Here is a 19,607-nt window from a genome sequence, read left to right as displayed (position 1 = left end):
TACTGCCTTCACCGATTCCCTACATTTCTAAGCTTGCAGCTGTTCTCATTATCACATTCCCTGGAAAAGCTCACCATTTATCTTTGGAAGACATTCACCTTGATGAATATGAAGCTCTTATTCTGGAATGGGGTCTCATTACTCTCTTGGATGATTTTGTTGTCAAGCAAGATAAAATTTTCTCTAAAACTATGCTCTTTCCCCCTTCTTCAGCTCTACTGGGGCACTTGTTAGATGGGTTATTTTTTCTATAGTACACAGTAATGCTTTGGATGCTGACAGCTTAAGTAAAGCTAGTAAAAATGTCCTGAGAAGTTGTCAAAGACTGCCTCATGAATTTCCTTTTGGGAAATATGGTTTCTACTCAGAACGGAATAAGAGTTAAAAATGTAATAGAAAAATAAGTTGTTGAAATACTTATGTGTTTATAGTGGTGCTTGGTATTGGGTGGTTCTCATGCACCAGGGTTTCAGGTGGGTGTGATCTGGTGCTGTCTATATGACTGCCTGTCATTTTTTTTCCATTTATTGGTACATTTTAGGTATAAAATACAGTTACATTCATCATTGGGACCTTGTACCTTTACACGAGTATCTTGGTTCTTATTTTTTTCCCCTTTCCCTGTCCTCCCTTCACCCCCTCCACCCTTCCCTATTTGCAAAGACTTTGTTTCCATTTTTTTTCTTTTCTCATATTTTTTCTTTTCCCTTCTTTCCTTTCCCCTACCCCTCCTACTTCCCCTACTACTTTAGACATTTTCTTCCTATTACACAATATCAATTACACATTTTTAAAATTATAATATCAAGATCTAGAAGACATTACCACAGATTTTACAGAATTGAAAAGGATATAGAAAGCATATTACAAAAACCCTTTTTGAAATAAATTGGACAACTTCTAAGAAGACAAGTTAATGAAACTGACTCTGGAGGAAATATAAAATTTGAATAGCACCTATGAAAGAAAGTATTCCTGGCTTGAAATCCTACCTATATGACAACAACAGGCTCATATACATTTTAACTGATGAATTATATCAAACATTTAAAGCAGAAAAAAGAAGGAACACTTTTCCCCTCATTTTAGGAAATCAACATTGTGCTAATAGTATAACTGGATAAAAATAATAGAAGAAAAAAGTATGAACAGAGATAGAAATTTGTTTAACAAAACAAACTATTAGAAGTCAGATCTGGCAGTATGTAGAAAGAGGGTTATAGGGATGGCAGTGTTGGTTCAGCATTGGAAGATCCACCCCCAAAAGTCATCATTTTAACAGAGGAAAGGAAAAATCCATATGATGCTAAAGTATTGGACTAAACTTCCACAGCTGTTCACAGTAAAAGCTATCAGGAGACTAAGACTAGAAGTAGAACAGAACTTTCTCAACAGATAAGCCATGTACTCCATACTTTCAGCAAAAACACCTTATATGAATGGAAAAGATACAATGCTTTCTCCCTAAGGTGGGGAACAATGGCAGATATGCTTACTCTTCGTCTGTCCATTAAACTTTGAAACATAGGCCCAAACCAAAGGAGTCTGGCAATAAAATGACACAATTAGCATAGGATTGGCAAGGTAGAAGTAAAATCTTTATATGTAGATGATCATCTACAGAGAAAATACTAAGAACTCTATAGGAGACCCTAGAACTTGTATTTGAATTTAGCAGGATTAGAAAACACAAGGTATATATAAAATTTCAGGTCTATGTATACTTGCTATAAATGAAGAATTGGATATGAAATTTAAAAGTTATGTAGGAGTACAAAGGACCTAGAAAAGTAAAAAGAAAAAAATGTGTTGGAAGACATTTAGTACCTAATTTTAAGACTTCCTCTAAAGCTACAGTAATCAAGGCAGTGTTGGCATAAGGAAAAACATATAGATCAATGGAATAAAACAGAGAATCTAGAAATAGAACCACACATATATGGTCCACTGAGTTTTGAAAGATTATTTAACATTAACATTTTATAGAACATAAACTCAATTAAAGAGCAGAGGAAAAGATAGTGCTTTCAGCAAATGGTACTAGAACACCTGGCATCCGTATGTAAAAAATTAACCTCAACCCTTTATTTCCATACATAAAAATAACTTGAAAGGATCTATGAACCTAAATATGAAAGACTAAAACTATAAAACTTTAAGAAGAAATTATATGGGAAAATGTTCATGAATTTAGAGTAGGCAAGAATTTCCTAGGCTACAAAAAACATGATGTATAAAAGAAAAATTGATAAATGAGATTCCATCAAAATTTAGAACTTTAAATGACATTGTTAAGAAAATGAAAAGTAGTCCTTAAACAGACCATATTTATAATACATATAACCTAAGACCAGAATATATAAAGAACTTACAGCTCATTAATAGACATCCCAATTAAAAAGTAGACACAAGAAGATGATAAATAGCCAGTAAATATAAGGAAAGGTGTGCAACACTAGAATCAGAAAAATGCTAATCTGTACAATAACAAGATCGTATTATACACTCATTAGGGAGTTGAAGTTAAAAGTTTTACAATAACAAATGTCAGCTTATATGTGAACCAGTTAGGACTGTCTAATACTGCTAATGTGAATGTAAAATGGCAAAATCATTTTGGAAAACAATATAGAAATTTCTTGTATTACTGTTAAGAAGAAACAGTTCTCCCTGCCACCATCCCAGGCTCCTAGGGCAGAGAAGTTGAGCAGGTCCCAGCAACCGGAAGGAAGCTCCCCCACTGCCATCCCAAGCTCCTAGGGCAGAGAAGGTGAGCTGCGTGGGCGCCAGAAGCATCCCCCCACCCCCTCTCCCTGCCGTGGAAATGAGAAGACACATAAACAAGCCTCAAGAACAGACTTCCAGATCACCTACAGCAACCGTAAAGGGAAACGAGATGGAACACTCTGATACTCAACCACCTGGACTCTCTGAACTGGCAACAAAAGAGGATCTGGGAAAAATGAAATCAGGAATAATTACTCAGGTAACAGCAAAGATTTTGCTCATGGTGCAAGACATGATTAATAAATCTAGAGAGGACACAGATAAAAAAATAGAGGATCTGAGGAACATGATGGAATCCCAACATAAGAAACAAATGGAATCCATAAGACAGATGAAAATAGATTTCCAGGACATGAAAAGCTCCACTGAAAGTCTACACAGCAGAATGAGCCAATGTGAGGACAGAATTTCAGATATAGAAGATAAGACTGCAATTAGTGACCAGGAAAAGAAAAATTGCTTCAAAATTATAAGGGAACATGAGAAATCAATCCAGCAACTGCTGGATGATGCAAAGAAGAATAACATAAGACTGATTGGACTCAATGAAGAAAGAGTATAGAGAGTGCAGATGACATAAAAAAACTGTTCACAGAAGTGATGGCAGAAAACTTCCCAAGCTGGGGAAAAGAGCTTGACATACAGATAAGTGAGGCATATGGGACTCCAGCTAGCCTTAATAAAAAAAATCTACACATAGGCATATAATAGTTAGGATTCCAGAAATCTAACAGAAGAATAAAATTCTACAAGCAGTGAGAGAAAAGAAACAAATCACATACAAAGGAAAGCCCATCAGAATCACAGCAGACTTCTCAATGCAAACCCTCAAGGCAGGAAGAGATTGGAGTGATGCATTTCAAGCCCTAAAGGAAAACAGCCTCCAACCCAGATTGATGTACCCTGCAAAACTATCTTTCAAAATTGATGGAGAAATAAGATAATTTCTTGATAAAGAGCACCTAAGGAACTTCATGAATACCAAACCAGCACTCCAAAAAATTTTAGACAATATCCTAGGAAAAGACAATGAGGATCACAACCCCAGGAAGCCCAGCAGAATGAATCCACTGGCGTGACAAATTAAACGCAAAGCAGGAGAATCCAACAAAAAGAAAAAGTCATGACAAGGCTTTTAAAAATTTTGACTTCATCTCCCTAATAGGTGTATAATTCAATCTTATTATTGTACTGATTTGTATTTTTCTGATTCTAGAATTACACACCATTCTTTGTGCTATCCTGGCTATTTATCATCTTCTTATGTCTACATTTTAATTGGGTTGTCTATTAATGAGCTCTAAGAATTCTTTATATATTCTGGTCATAGGTTATACGCATTGTAAATATGGTCTGTTTAAGGACTACTTTTCATTTTAATGATGTCATTTAAAGTTCTAAATTTTGATGGAATCCCATTTATCAATTTTTTTCTTTTATACATCATGTTTTTTGTATCCTGGGTAGTTCTTGCTTACCCTGAATTCATAAATATTTTCCCTTATAATTTCTTCTTAAGGTTTTATACTTTTAGACTTTCTTATTTAGGTTCATGGACCCCTTCAAGATATTTTCATGTATGGAAAAAAAGTGTTGAGGTTATTTTTTATATATGGATACCAGGTGTTCTAGTGATGTTTGCTGAAGACACCATCTCTTCCTCAGCTCTTGAATCGAGTTTATATTCTATAAAATGTTAATGTTAAATAATCTTTCAAAACTCAGTGGACCATATATGTGTGGTTCTATTTCTAGATTCTCTGTTTTATTCCAATGATCTATGTCTTTCCTTACACCAACACTGCCTTGATTACTGTAGCTTTAGAAGAAGTCTTAAAATTGGGTGCTAAATGTCTTCCAACACTGTTTCTGTTTTTGTTTTTGTTTTTGGCTTTTCTGGGTCCTTTTTACTCCTACATAACTTTTAAATTTCAATATCCAATTCTTCATTTATAGCAAGTATAGACAGACTTGAATTTTTATATATACCTTGTGTTTTCTAATCTTGCTAAATTCAAGTACAAGTTCTATGGGCTCCTAGAGATTTCTTAGTATTTTCTCTGTAGATGATCATTTCATCTACATATAAAGATTTTGCTTCTACCATGCCAATCCTATCCTAGTTGTGTCATTTTATTGCCAGACTATTTTGGCAGGGACTAGGTTTCAAAGTTTAATGGACAGATAAAGAGTAATCATATCTGCCCTTGTTCCCCACCTTAAGGAGAAAACATTGTATCTTCTTCACTCATACAGGGCATTCTCGCTGGAAGTATGGAGTACATGTTTTTAATTTGTTGAGAAGTTTCTGTTCTACCTCTAGGCTCCTGATAGCTTTTACCATGAGCAGCTGTAGAATTTGGTCCAATACTTTTTCTCTAACTAGTGGCAGGTTCATATGGCTTTTTCCTTTCCTCTGTTAAAATGATGACTTTGGGGGTGGATCTTCCAATGCTGAACCAACACTGCCATCCCTATAACAAAAACACTTTCTACATCCTGCCAGATCTGACTTCTAAGAGTTTGTTTTGTTAAACAAATTTCTATCTATGTTCATACTTTTTTCTTCTATTATCTTTATCCAGTTTTAGGATTAGCACAATGTTGAGTTCCTAAAATGAGGGGAGAAGTGTTCCTTCTTTTTTCTGCTTTAATTGTTTGATATAATTTATCAGTTAAAATGCTTATGAGCCTGCTGTTGTCATATAGGTAGGTTTTCAAGCTAGCAATATACTTTCTTTAATAGGTGCTGTTCAAATTTTATATTTCCTCCAGAGTTAGTTTCATTAATTTGTCTTCTAAGTTACTTCTTAGAAGTTGTCAAATTTATTTCAAAAAAGTTTTTTGTAATATGCTTTCTATATCCTTTTAAATTCTGTGAAATCTGTAGTAGTATCTCCTAGATCTTAATATTGTAATTTAAAAAATGTATAACTGATACTGTGTAACAGGAAGAAAAGGTCTAAAAGAGCAGGAGAATTGGGAGGGGTAGGGGAAGGGAAAAAAGGGAAAGGAAAAAATATGAGAAGAGGAAAAAATAGAAACAAGGTCTTTGCAAATAGGGAAGGGTGGAGGGGGGTGAAGGGAGGGCAAGGGAAGGGGAAAAATAATAAGAACTAAGATACTCATGTAATGGTACAAGATCCCAATGATGAATGTAACTGTATTTTATACCTAAAATGTACCAATAAAGTTAATGGGGGGGGAGAACCAACAGTTCTGTTCTTAAGTTTTTACTGAAGAGGAATGAAAATACATGTTCATAATAGATTTGTATGTACAAGTTGACTATCGCTTATCTGAAATTCTTGGGACCAGAAGTGTTTCAGATTTTGGTTTGAAGGCCACTTGATTTGCAAAGAGGATAGCTACTCCTCCTTTTTTTTCGGGTTCCTGCCATATGGAGTATTCTTTTCCACCCATTAACTTTCAGTCTATGAGTTTCTTTTTGAATTAAATGTGATTCTTGTATGCAGCATATTGTTGGATCTTGCTTTTTGACAAATTCTGCCAGACTATTTCTTTTGATTGGTGAATTGAGACCATTACCATTGATGGTGATAACAGATATGTATTGACTTATCATTGTCATGACTTTTTCTTTTTGTTGGATTCTCTCCCTTTGCATTTAATTTCTTGTCTCACCTGATGGATTCATTCTGCTGGGCTTCCTGGTGTTGTGATCCTCATTGTCTTTTCCTAGGATATTGTCTAAAATTTTTTGGAGTGCTAGTTTGAAATTCAAGAAGTTCCTAAGGTGTTCTTTGTCATGAAAGTATCTTATTTCACCATCAATTTTGAAAGATAGTTTTGCAGGGTACATCGGTCTGGGTTGGAGGTTGTTTTCCTTTAGGGTTTGAAATACGTCACTCCAACCTCCTTTTGCCTTGAAGATTTCCATAGAGAAGTCTGTGTGATTCTGATGGGTTTTCCTTTTGCATGATTTGTTTCTTTTTGCTAACTGCTTGTAAAATTTTATTCTTCTGTTGGTTTTCTGGAATCTTAACTGTTATATGCGTATGTGTAGATGTTTTTTGATCATGGCTAGTTGGAGTCCTATATGCCTCATTTATCTGTATGTCAAGTTCTTTTCCCCTGCTTGGGAAGTTTTCTGCCATCACTTTTGTGAACAGTTTTTTTTATATCATCTGCACTCTCTCCTGTTTCTTCATTGAATCGGATCAGTCTTATATTATTCTTCTTTGCATGGTCTAGCCGCTGCTGGATTGATTTCTTGTGGTCTTTTACAATTTTAAAGCAATTTTTCTTTTCCTGGTCACTAATTGCAATCTTATCATCTATATCTGGGATTCTGTCCTCATTGGCTCATTCTGCTAAGTACACTTTCAGTGCAGTTTTTAATCTCCTGGAAATCTGTTTGCATCTGTTTTGTGGACTTCATTTGTTTCCTATGTTGGGATTCCGTCATGTTCCTGAGCTCCTCTCTAGATTTATTAATCATGTCTTGCACTATGGGCACAATCTCTGCTGTTATCTGGGAAATTATTTCTGATTTCATTTTTTCCAGATCCTCTTTTGTTGCCAGTTCAGGGAGTCCAGGTTCTTGAGTATCAGAGTGTTCTATCTCATTTCCCTTTGGGGTTGCTGTAGGTGATCAGGAAGTCTGGTTTTGAGACTTGTTTACTTGTCTCCTCATTTTAACTGGAGAGGGGGTGATGCGGCTCACCTCCTCTGCACTGGCAGGGGTGGTAAGGTGTTCCAGAAGCCTCCTCTTGTGGGCTGGGAGCGTCTCACCTCCTCTCTGCTTGCGGGGGTGGCACACTGGCCTGGAAGCCTAATCTTGTGTGCTTATGACTGCCTGTCTTATTTGCTTGTTTATGTCCTGATGAGGTGTTAATGTGCATGCTTTCAATAGTGTATCCATTCTCGTGAGTGTATATCAGCAGACAGAGTGGACTCGATGGGGATGTGGGAGTGTGTGGCAGGATATGGAGAGAGAAAATTCACAGGTGTGGAGCAAGGCAGGAGCATCAAGGACAGATGCAGATTAGGACAATTAGGGATGAGTGAGGGAACACCTTTCATATTCCAGAAGCCCTTGCATGGTGTACTATAGTTATGTAAGTTTTGAGCGAGCTAATTTGCAGAATGGAGGCCATTTGCATTATGTAAGCTCTCTTCTAGTCTTAAGAACTGAATGATCCCTTCTTTGGAAAAGCAAAAATATTCCAGATGAAAAGTACTGTGGACTTTCAATCACTTTTCATCAGAATTTTTCATATTTTAAAACTGTTTTGCTCTTATACTTTTTAAAATAACATGAGGTCAGAGTCTTGTATTAAAAATCAAAATAGAAGCTGCTTAATTCAGTGACAGCTCTAAGAGATTTCACTCTTCACAGAACTCCTAAACACTGACCTGGAGGCCACATGTCCGCCCACGGCACGCCAACTTGTTTTTGCAAAGTGATCTCGGAGGGGTGACCGTGGGTGTGTGGGTGGAATGTCATATATACATCTATTTTTCCTTTACTTTATATCTTTATATGCGAACACAACTATTTTTTTCCCCTCAAAATGTGATCTTCCTCTCAATAGTAAGGGAGGCAAATTTGTACATTTGTCCAAGGACCAAGTGTTGGAAATTTGGGTAAAGATCTTTTATTAAGTATATGTCAAAGAACTCTACATTAATGATGTTTAAAATACTAATTCTGTTTTTTTTCCTCTTAAGGCATTTACTACTAGTATGTTAGAAACTATTCTTTATTTGTTCATCTGTCTACATGGTTTTTTTTTTTTTGTCTACATGTTCCCTGGACTCTTTTGTCCTAAATAGCCTGTTGAAGAATTTTAATTTTTGTCTACAAATGAGCCTGGGGTGAAACATTTTAAAATAGAAATTTAGACTTGTTTTTAGAATCAAACTGTTCTCATGATATTAAATAGCATTTACCTTCAAGACATCACCTGGACTGTATAAAAAGAGAGAAGATCTGATTTAAAAGGATCATTTTGAGGGAGGCTCCCACATAGGCACACACATTTTCCTAAGAGGGAGGAAGCAGAGGGCACCATGTGAGAAATGGGCTTGGATTCAGATTTTGATTCATCAGTCACAACTTGGGCAGGTCTGTACAGGCGATGATACTCAGCTGAGTTCCCCCATTTTTGATGTAGTAATTATGGCACGGGAATTATGATTGCATGTTTGTGACGTGCTTAGAATAATATTCAGGGGATAATAGCACTCGGCATGTGTTTTCAATTGTTATTGACCGACCCAAGCTTCTTTTTTCTTACGACTTTAGGGAGAAATAGGTCTTTGACTGTGTCTCATGGCAGCAGGTGACTGCAGGGATTTACTCTTAAACCTCTGAAACCGCTGGTTGTATAAGCAAGTCTGGGAAGTGTAGTAGTGCATCCTTTTAAAAACATCGTCATCTTTATGCTATTGTCTGACCTTAAGTGGTTTCCCTAGGATAAGGGGAACGTTACCAAATTTCCACCAGGATAACAATCTCAGCATAATTTTCACAGCATATTTCCCTTGAAATATTCCATTTTGGTCACCTGAAAGTTCACATTTTTTCTTATCTCAGGAAGTTCAGGTCAGTTTATGAAAATATTGCTACAGTGAAGTAAATGATTTGGAAGGAAAAATTCTAACTGCTTTGGCTTTCCACTTACAAGGGTCATGATAAAAAATAATTGCTATTGGATTCTTTCTGCTCTCTCTGGCCAGCCTCTGGACTTCTGATCTTTTAGACTGAAGAAACCTTCGGGTCCATTTAACTCAAACCTGTCTTTTTACAGATGAGGAAACTGAGGCTCCAAGAGATAGTCAGTTAGAATTAAAAACAGAATCAAGTTTTAGATTTGGGACCTCTCACCCCTTGGTCTATTTTTATTTATTATTTATTTTTGGTATTGGGGATCAAACTCAGGACCACATGTGCTTGTGAGGCATTTGGCGGAACCACTGAGCTAAGTCCTCGGCCCCCTATATTTTTATTTTTTATGGTACTGGGGATTGAACCTAGGGTCTTTGCACTGAGCTACATCCCCAGCCCTTTAAAAGTTTTTTGTTTTGAAGGGTTGTATTTTTTTTTTTTTTGGTATCAGGGATTGAACTAGGGACCTTGCGCTTGCGAGGCAGACGGCGGCACCACTGAGCTAAATCCCCAGCCCTCAAAGTGTTTTGTTTTAATATAGTTTTGATAAGTTGCCCGTTGGGCTTGAACCTGCTAACTTCATGTCTCAGCCTCCCAGAGTGCTGGGATTACAGATGTGTGCCATCATGCCCGGTTTGTCTATTTATTTATTTAATCTACTCAGAACAAGAGTTACACCTTTGTGATGGAAGAAAAGCTCCATCAGATGTGTTCTCAAAATACCAAGATGATGAATTTTAGAAGTAAAGGTGACTTTTCAGGAACAATCTGCTCATTTGAAAAATTTAAAATAGTCACACCAGGGAAATTTTGAAAGTCCCCAAGTGCTCAGAGTGCCCATCCACAGAGATTACTGTGGAGGTGTACAGTGTATGGCTGCTGCAGGTTTCTTTGTAGATGAAGAAAGAATGTTTTCTTTTTTGAAATTAATTAACTTTAAGTGAAGAAATCACCAGGGCATGGAGAAGACAACATACTCTCCTTTTCCTTCTGGAAATTAGCAAGAAGAGGTAGGAGAGGGTCAGGCTAACTGCCCAACTCAAATTTTTATGTCAGAAAAAAATAACTGAAATATTATGTTTTTGTCATTAAAGAGATGCAGAAAGGGAAGACTCTCTACTCCTCAGAATCAGCCTATAAAATTGGTTAGTTCAATGCAGTGCATGAGAAGCTCTACCCTGGTGAAGCAACAGGATTTCAGACCCCGGACAAGGCAATAGTGTTGAAAGAAGTTTTAGAAGAATTGGGACGTAAGCAACTGAATTAAAAGGAAAAGGCTATCAATCACCCCATATGAGGAAATGGTATGAGAGTTCTTTTTGGTGTAGCAAGTATTTAAAAAAAAGGCTCACTGTGATAATGAGTTACAATAAAAATCTCCAGGGGTGTCAGTACTTCTATTCCAAAGTAATAGCTGATAAAGAACCTGTTATATTGTGATTGTGATTGTGTATATTCCTTGTCCAGAGCTCGTAAAACCCTTGCATACTCCCAATTGAAGGCAGGGTGTAGGAGCATTTTTCATTACAATATTTGGTCTCTGTGATGGTTAATTTTGATCATCAACTTTATTGGCTTGAGAGACATCTAGGAGATTAGTAAAGCACATATCTGGGTAACTGTGGTTAAGTCATGGGGGCTTGATCTTGGGGACTATATCTGGCCCCTGACTTCTTCCTTTCTGGCTCTTCTTTGTTTGCTCTGCTTCTTGGACGTGATGAGTTGAATAGCTTTCCTCTGCCATGCCCTTCTGCCATGATGTTTCTGTCTGGAAGGCAGCAGACCATGGACTGAAATATCTGAAACTATGAGCCAAATTAAACCCTTTTTCCTTTAAGGTGTGTATGTCAGGTATTTAGTTTCTTCTCAATAACAGAAACTTGACCAATACAATCTCAGTCTAGATTCCTTACACAAGACCTAAGACCTCTGGAATCTCAAGTGATAACCATCCTTCATAGGTCAATGAAATGAGTGCAGACCAGGACACTCTAGATAGCTTTGAGATGGGACCTGGTTGCCAGAGAGAACAAGGCATAATTGGAGAGTTGGGACTTCCAGCCCAAGCCCCAACCTGGGGCGGGCGGGGGGAGAGTTTGAAGGTTGGCCCAATCACCAAACCCATGATTCAGTGAGTTGTGCTTATGTAATGAAGCTTCTCTAAAACCCTAACTAACTAAGTTCAGCAGGTTTGTAGGTTGGTGAACACATTGATGCTCCTGAGGGGGGGTGGTGGTGGCACACCCCAGCTCTATAGGTCAAAAACTCTTGCACTCCGGGCCCTTCTGGCCCTTGTCCTATTTACCTCCTCATCTGCATCCTTTATAACATCCTTCACAGTAAATCAGTAGTATTAAGTAAAATGTTTCCCTGAATCCTGGAAGCCATTCAACAAGTCATTGACCTCAAGTAGATGGTTGTGGGAACTCCTGATGTTTGAGCAGGTTGGTTAGAATTATGGCAGTGGCATCTAAGGTGGGGGGAGTCAGTGAGCTGATACCTTAACCTTTAAAGTCAGCCCTGTCTTTGGGATGAAATTGAGTCATAGGATATCCACCCAATTGGTGTCTAGAGATCGGGAGAACTGATTGGTGTGAGAACCGCCCCCCCCCCCATACATTTGGTGTTAGAAACAGATCACTGGGATTCTTCTGTCTGATTAGATGACTTGTTTTGTTTTCCTTGGTATAATTTCTTCACTGATAGGCATGTGTCTAACTTTAAGAAGACTTACAATTAAAAATAAAGAACATTTCTCTGGTGTGAGAAACTGAAAGTGTAAATAAGGATTAAAATAATTAAAACGAATAATTGATAATTTGAAATAGGAAATAAAGGTCCAAAGGGGTAGGAGAAGTGGGAGAGGAAGGGGAAAGGAAAGAAGGGAAAGAAAAAATTATGAGAAAAGGAAAAAATGGAAATAGTCTTTGTAAATAGGAAAGGGTGGAGAGGGTGAAGGGAGGACAGGGAATGGGGAAAAAATAAGAACCAAGATACATCATGTACAGGGACAAGTACCCAATGATAGATGTAAATGTATCGTATACCTAAAATGTACCAATGAAAGAATTTAAGGAAAAAACCCCCCAAAATATAAAATAAATGAAACCCACACTATCAACACTTTTTGGTTGTTAGGAGTAATGTGTCTATATAGCATTTCATATTTTAAGTAATTATAATGTTTAAATGACCAACACAGACAGTGTCCAAGAGATTAGACTCACAGGTTCAAATTAAAATGTGTAAATATAGTTAAATTTAGACCCATTATTTTAAATTGAAAGACATAAGATAATTTAGTAACACTTATACACAGGACTGGAATATTTAAGAAAAATTGAGAACATTATATTTATAAATTTAATTTATTACATTTATTTGAGTTGTTAAATGTGTGGGAAGTTTTGTTTCTAAGTGAGACCGTTAAGGCAAATATTAGGCAACCTAACAAATTCACAATGCAGCTTGAAAGATTTACCAGCATTTAACTGAATTTTGAAAGCCACCCATAATCATAACTGCTAAAACTTACATTTATATATTGTCTTAGTTACTCTTTCGTTGCTAAGATAAAACACTAGGCACCCACAAGATAAAGGAGAAGTTTAATTTAATTCACAGTTTGTGGAGGTTTCAGTCCTTAGTTGGCTGGCTCCAAGGCAGGAAAACATGGCAGGGTGCATCACAGAGGAGAAATGGTTCATTATATGGCTGCGAGAAGCAGAGTCATAAAGGGAAAAAGGAGGTCATGGCCACAGTGACCCAGCTTTTCCCACCAGACTTTACCTCCCCAACATTGCACCCAGCTATAAGCCATCAGGAGGCTAGTCACACACCCATGATCTAGTATGACAAACCTATGAGCCAGTCACTTCCCCAAAGCCCCACCTATGAGTACATGAGGCTTTGGGGGCCACCTAGATATAAGCCATAACATTTAAAATAAAATTAAATAAATCCAAGAAATTAAGGGACAATATTTTTATATTTGATAATGTAAAAATTGAATTCTTAATAGAATAACAAAACCAAGGAAGATCAGGTAGTCTGGCTGTGGCCCCAAAACTTTCTCATGGTCAACAAGAAACTAATTGGAACATTAACTAAGATTGATTAAAATGAAACCTGTGTATGGTCATTTTTATTAAAAAAATGAATGCCTTTATTATTTAATAGAAAAAGAGCAGTGTCAATTCCCATTTCAGAGCTGGATATGCATACGGGAAAAACAAGTGTTAGTAAATCTGCAGATCTCTGTCCACGGGTTTTTTTAGATCCTGAAGCCAGTGCTGTTACCTTGCCTTTCTGGTCTTGGGTGAGGAGCTCAGTGTGTGGGTTGGGAGGCTGACAGGTATCATCAGTTTATCAGTGAATGAATAACCACATGTGGAGGTCAGTGATGGGAAATTTCCCTGTGCAAATGATGCTGGAACTGAGCTATGAAGCAGGGATGTTTACCAAGCATTTCACAGACTTGGTATGTAGGAAGACAACTGAGCTACACAGGGTAGGAGACAGCCTATTTTGTTCACTATTTCATCCTTAGAGTGAACCAAATAGTAAATACTCAATGCACATTTGTTGAAAGGATTGGTAAGGAATAGGTGGGAGGGAGCATGCATCAGGAAACTCTCAGAGCCCCTACGATGAAAAGCAGAAGGTATGGAAAGAGCCTGTAGCTGTGAAATGGAAGACCCAAGGTATACTTAGGCCTCTTAGTCTTCATCATTTGTGGTCTCAACCAATAGGCTTGCATTCCTTCCAACCTTCCAAGCAACCATGTTAATGGGGAGTTTAGGACCCCAGCACATAAGGAGAACAATGTGGGGAGCATTATACAGGTTGGGAAATGAGACAGCACAGTGTTTCTGTTATGGTCATTAATACCAAGAAAAGTGCGGTAGCCTCAAATGTCAGCAGTTAGTCTCTCCTCTCCAAGGAGTTCCAAATTCTCTCTGTTTTTGTGAGAAAATAAATGTGGATGGTGAGAAAGCAGAGAGATGATGAGAATTGGTTTCTGGTTCCTGAAGAGCCACCCCGAGCCTGGCAACTTGGGAGTTAATTCAACCTGCTTCAAGCAGGAGTGGAGGGACCTGTAATACAGCACTCTCCATTAATGACAGCCAGCGTTGGTGTCATGTGTCATCTCAGCAAATGTACTTTCTTAAATATTTCACTTGCAGTTAATGTAGAGAAATAGGCAACTACGTATTTTCACTTCTATACTCACTTTATCGATAAGGAAATATTTAAATGATTTACTACTGGAGTAGTATTTCATTTCCTTCTTGAGAACACTGTTGAGAATATTCTCGTCTTCCTATAATGGTACCACCTCAGTACCCCATAAGTGCTGATTAATATGCGATGAATAAAGATGACTGTCTTCTAAACTCGCATGGCAAGATTTTATTCATCTGAAAGAATTCAAAGGAGGACTAGTCTGAGTTAGTAAATTCTGCTTTATTTTTTGAACTGTTAGATTATTTTTAAGTGCATGTCACAACTTAAAGGAAACTTCCACAGTGTGGTCTTGTAAAGAAGGAATTTGGGATTTGCTTTGACAAGTTGGTAAGGCTAATTTTGATAAGGTTGTGAAAGGTGCTTGCTTACATCAATTCCTTTATAGTATTTGAAGATATCGACAACTTTTTCTGTTGAACTATTTAAATATTTGATTCCATTTGATCATTCATTTAGGCTCTATGTGAAACAAAGATCATTCTAAGAAAGGCAAAACTAAGTGTAGTTCTAATATGAGCCAGATTAATGACTTCCAGATAAATGAAGTCTTATTCTACTTCTGAAATTAGTAAGGTATTTGCCATGTATAAGCCAGTGGCCCTTTAAAAACAGGAAGGAAAAACAGAATGTGTGATTTCTAGTCTCATGATTTTTTCCGATAACTTGACTTTTAAATAAGAAAAACTAGTGCCCATGGACCAATCCCTTTAAATAAGCCACAGAGAAATATGGCAAGAGTAGGAACAATATTCTGTAATGTTCACTTAGTACTTGGACCACTGGTCACCCTTCACCCTTTGCCCAAAATGGCTAAAGACACTTGTGGCTAAAATATCTCTTCCTTTGTGACTTTTAAAAAATTTTTCTCTGGCTGGGCCTTTTCCTGCTAACCAACCCCTAAGGAAACACTATTTTGTTTCTTTATTTAGAAAAGCATAAATGAGAAAATTTAATTTATTAAACTTGACCATATGGTCTTGATTCCCCAGACTTTTATAATCAAAATTTATGTCAGGATATTCAGTCTTGTTGAAATAGCATCTTTTTTTCTCCTAAAATAATTCATGTTTTTCCATACTTTTATGAATTGCAAATATCTTTCCATTAAGAAACTATGACATGAATGCACAATTACTACTAATGGCTACTACTAATTTCTTCTCTAGAGGTTTAGTTTTCTTTTTGTCGGTATCAATTAGATTAAAGCATGGATGTTTTTATCAGTTCTAAGATATAGCAAAACATAATATAGATAGATATTGCTGATTGGCATTTTCCTTCTTTAGTTCATTTTCATTCTCTTGTTTTAGAATTGCTAATCACAAATTACTATTGATAATGGCATTTTTATGGTACTTAGGACTTTAAGCAGACTTCCTGTTTTCTCTCCTTTCTGTTCCACATTCTTCAATATGAGCATACTTTCTCTTACAAAGATGTGGGGTTGCAGGCAACTGTCATGAAGACTGTGAAGGAGCCAGTTTATATGCTATTCTGTTCCCCATCTTGTAAGCTAAAAACATTTGCAAGTACAGCTAATTGCCACAAGAAATGACTAGCTTGTAGGAATGCTACTGAAACTCTAGAGGATGGACTCCGGTTTTTAATATTTGCCAATTTTGCATTACATGGGTGATGGGAAGTTTTCTTTTACTCAATCTTCATTTTTCCTTTTATCCTATCCATCCCCACCCCACTCCCATCCCTTCTAAGTCTCCTTCTAGGCATCTGCTCAGCTGATGGGATCTCCCCGCCCAATGTGCTGCTTGTTTGCCTAGTTTGCCCTTAGATCCATTCCTGAGTTCTCTCTCCTTTGGTCTGCAAATACAGGGGATTAGGTTTTTTTAGTGTCTTTGCTGTTGCACTTCTAGTAGAGTTGGACCAGACATTTTTCTCTCTCTCTTTCCCACTACTTTGAGCAGTGTTTTCTTCCAGCCCCAGACTGTGACCCACAGTTCCCAGTATGGCTCCATCCTCCAGTGGGAAAGTCCACTGAGGTTGAAGCTTCTGGCATCTAGTAACACATTTGTCTCTTTTGGTTCACCCTCATCCCTAGGTTGGTAAAAACATGGTTTTGGGAATGTTTGGGATACTTCACTGCCACTTGGCCTCTAAGCTACTTCATTACCTGGGTAGCCAATGCTTTGTATTAAATTATCTTTTGGAATATTTAGAATGGACTCTTTTTTTCTGACTAGATCCTGACTAATAATGCACCTTGGATTCTGCAGCATGGAACTCCCCAAGATAAATATTCCTAGACTGTCTGTCACATTCTTGTTGCTGGGACAAAGTACTCAGCAAGTTAAGGGAGGAGAACTTTATTTTGGCTCATGTTTTGGAATTTCAGTCCTTGCTTGGTTGGTAGGCTCCAGGCAGAAGTGACATGGTGGAAGGGCCTGGGCAGAGGAAAGCTGTTCACTCACAACAAACGGGAAGCAGAGAGAGTCAAGGGAGGAATTGGGAAGGGAGATATATCTTTCTGAGTTATACACACAGTTGTCTGCCTCTTCTGATTAAACTGCACCTCACAGCAAGTCAGATATAATGTCTCTATAATCCAATCACCATCCAAACACATGAGTATCATGCTCCCACATCTAATTAGCTCCCCAAAACTACACCTATGAGTGCATGAGGCTTTGAGGGGCATTGTAAACGGTAGCAGGGGCATATCTTGAATGGAATATTGGTACCTTTCCCTTTCTGTCATATTTCTTTTGCCTCCTGGCTGCCATGAGGTGAGCAGCTTCCTCCAACACGTGCTCCTGCCAAGATCTGTCTCATCACAGACCCCAAAATAACAGGGCCCAAAATAACAATGACTATGGATAGAAACACCTGAAACTGTGAGCCAAGATAAACTCTTTTCTTATAATTGTATTCATTTCAGGGTGTAGTTACAGTAACAGGCAGTTGACTATCACAGGAAGGTCTGTGGAGGCTCTTTTATGACAATGTGGTTCAAGAGGACCTCTCTTGGGAGGCGACATTTGAAGAGAGACCTTAATAATTTACCTGCTTAGTAGTTCCTCCCAGCTCTGATTCCATATCAAATGGCACGGAAGAGTATGAGCAACATGACAAGTATTATTTGCCCACCTCTTCTGCTATCAAAGTCACCAGACATGACCTTAAAATAGGCATTTCTGGTCAGTGGGTTAGATTAGTCTCAATGTTTACAAAATCATTAACAACCAAATTCAAACTACCACATCCTCAGACTCCATGGTTTCCAAATCAAGAACAAGGGGTGGATATCTATGGATCTGAAAAATGTTCTGTTTACTCTGGCCTAATAAAATGGGAACATCTATGGTAGATGGAATAGGAAAGGTAGAATTGACTATAACATTGTGGCTTAGGTGCTTGATAACTGGATCCCACTATTTCAATTAGGGATGCATTTGGCTGCATGAAGGAAAATAGCTGATGGCAAAAGCTTCAAAAAATAGCCCAAGTGACAAGCAGTGTAGGAGGCAGCAGGAAAGGAAGAGAACTGTGCAGAGCTTCTAGGAAGACTTCCAGGTCTGGGCTCTTATTTCTCCTCTCCACACTCAGTATACTTTCCTGGAGTTTCATGGCTGTAAGACATCTACTCCCTTCAGGTCACCCCTCCTTGCTTAAGGCAGAAATGTGGCATCAGGAAGATGTACAGGGATTGATTAATTTCAGGTTGTTGGTGTAAATCATTTTGACCTAAGATAGTATCTCATACATTTGACATTTCCCAGGGAATGTTGTTTTAGAATGTGATTTGTGAATTGATGTAAAAAAGTATCAACAGGCATTAAAAATCAAAGAAAAGCAGTGGCAATGGAACTTACTCAGATCACTGGAGCCAGTTTATTTGGAAATCATTGCAGATACATATTAGAGATATGGAAATCCTTTTGGCCTATAGAAAGATGTTGAGGATAAAAATATCACAAACATGTGCACTTCATATTCAGAATGAAACAATGTGAGTGCCAGATGGTTGTGCAAGAGTTACATCCATTATCCCATTACTGTTCCCCAAAGTCCTGGGATTTCTTAGATAGATTTGGTTTATGAGGGAGTTAATTCAGTGTGGCATGGTCACAGATACTAAATGGAACACCTTGGGTTCTTCTAAGCCAGCCCGATCCCTAGTGGTGTGCTTGACACAATGAGAGTTGTGTATGTAAGAAATATTTGTTTAGTGGTCTCCAGGAACAGCATTACAGTGTGGAATGGTCACATGCCATGGACTTTCTCAGGTGGATGGTAGCATCCACGAACAACTAGTCAGTTACAAGTTTGGAAAGACACCTGTCTTTTTTTTTATGGGTGAGGTGGAGCTATTCACAGTCCATAATACTTAACTTGAAACACCAACCTGCTTTTTAAAAAAGAGTGAGAGTTACAGGTTCTGAAACAGAATACAAGCAAACCATTGAAATTATTATTTTCTGGGTCTCAAAAATATCCAATGCCCAGAAAGTTTTATCCCTTAGAAAAACCTTATGTCTGTTTTGCTTTCATGCTGCTGGGGTAGTTAACTAGTTTGTTCATGGTGTCGATGTGCCCTATTTCCTTCCTTATAAGGAAGGTGTTTTTTGTATCTTTGTGTCTTCATATAAATAATATAAGAGCATTTCTAAAAGCCCAACGCCAGGCTCTTCTTGGTTGCGTGTCTTCTTAAATTTCAGGATGGCATGGCAGCTTTCTTCTGAGCCTTATCTCATTTGCCAAAAAGAAGAGCAGGCTCACAATAGCAGCTTCTCTTCTCATCTGTGCAAGCACGCTGAGCCGGGAAAGTTCAGCCATCCCGCTTCAAATGGCAGCTTCCAAAGGCATTAAAAAAAGTAAAGGGAAAAAAGGAAACAAATACTGAGCTATTACAAAGAGTTTTAAAGCAAGACATGTTTATTAAGCAGACTTTATTCTCTCCCTGCATTCAAAGACATCTGATTAA

This window comes from Heterocephalus glaber, unplaced genomic scaffold (assembly GCF_053883595.1).
Source record: "Heterocephalus glaber isolate CG9 unplaced genomic scaffold, H.glaber_assembly_v1.0 deba00001472, whole genome shotgun sequence".
In the NCBI taxonomy this organism is placed as follows: Eukaryota; Metazoa; Chordata; class Mammalia; order Rodentia; family Bathyergidae; genus Heterocephalus; species Heterocephalus glaber.
The sequence above is the reverse complement of the archived record's forward strand: the minus strand, read 5'-3'. Positions refer to the sequence as shown.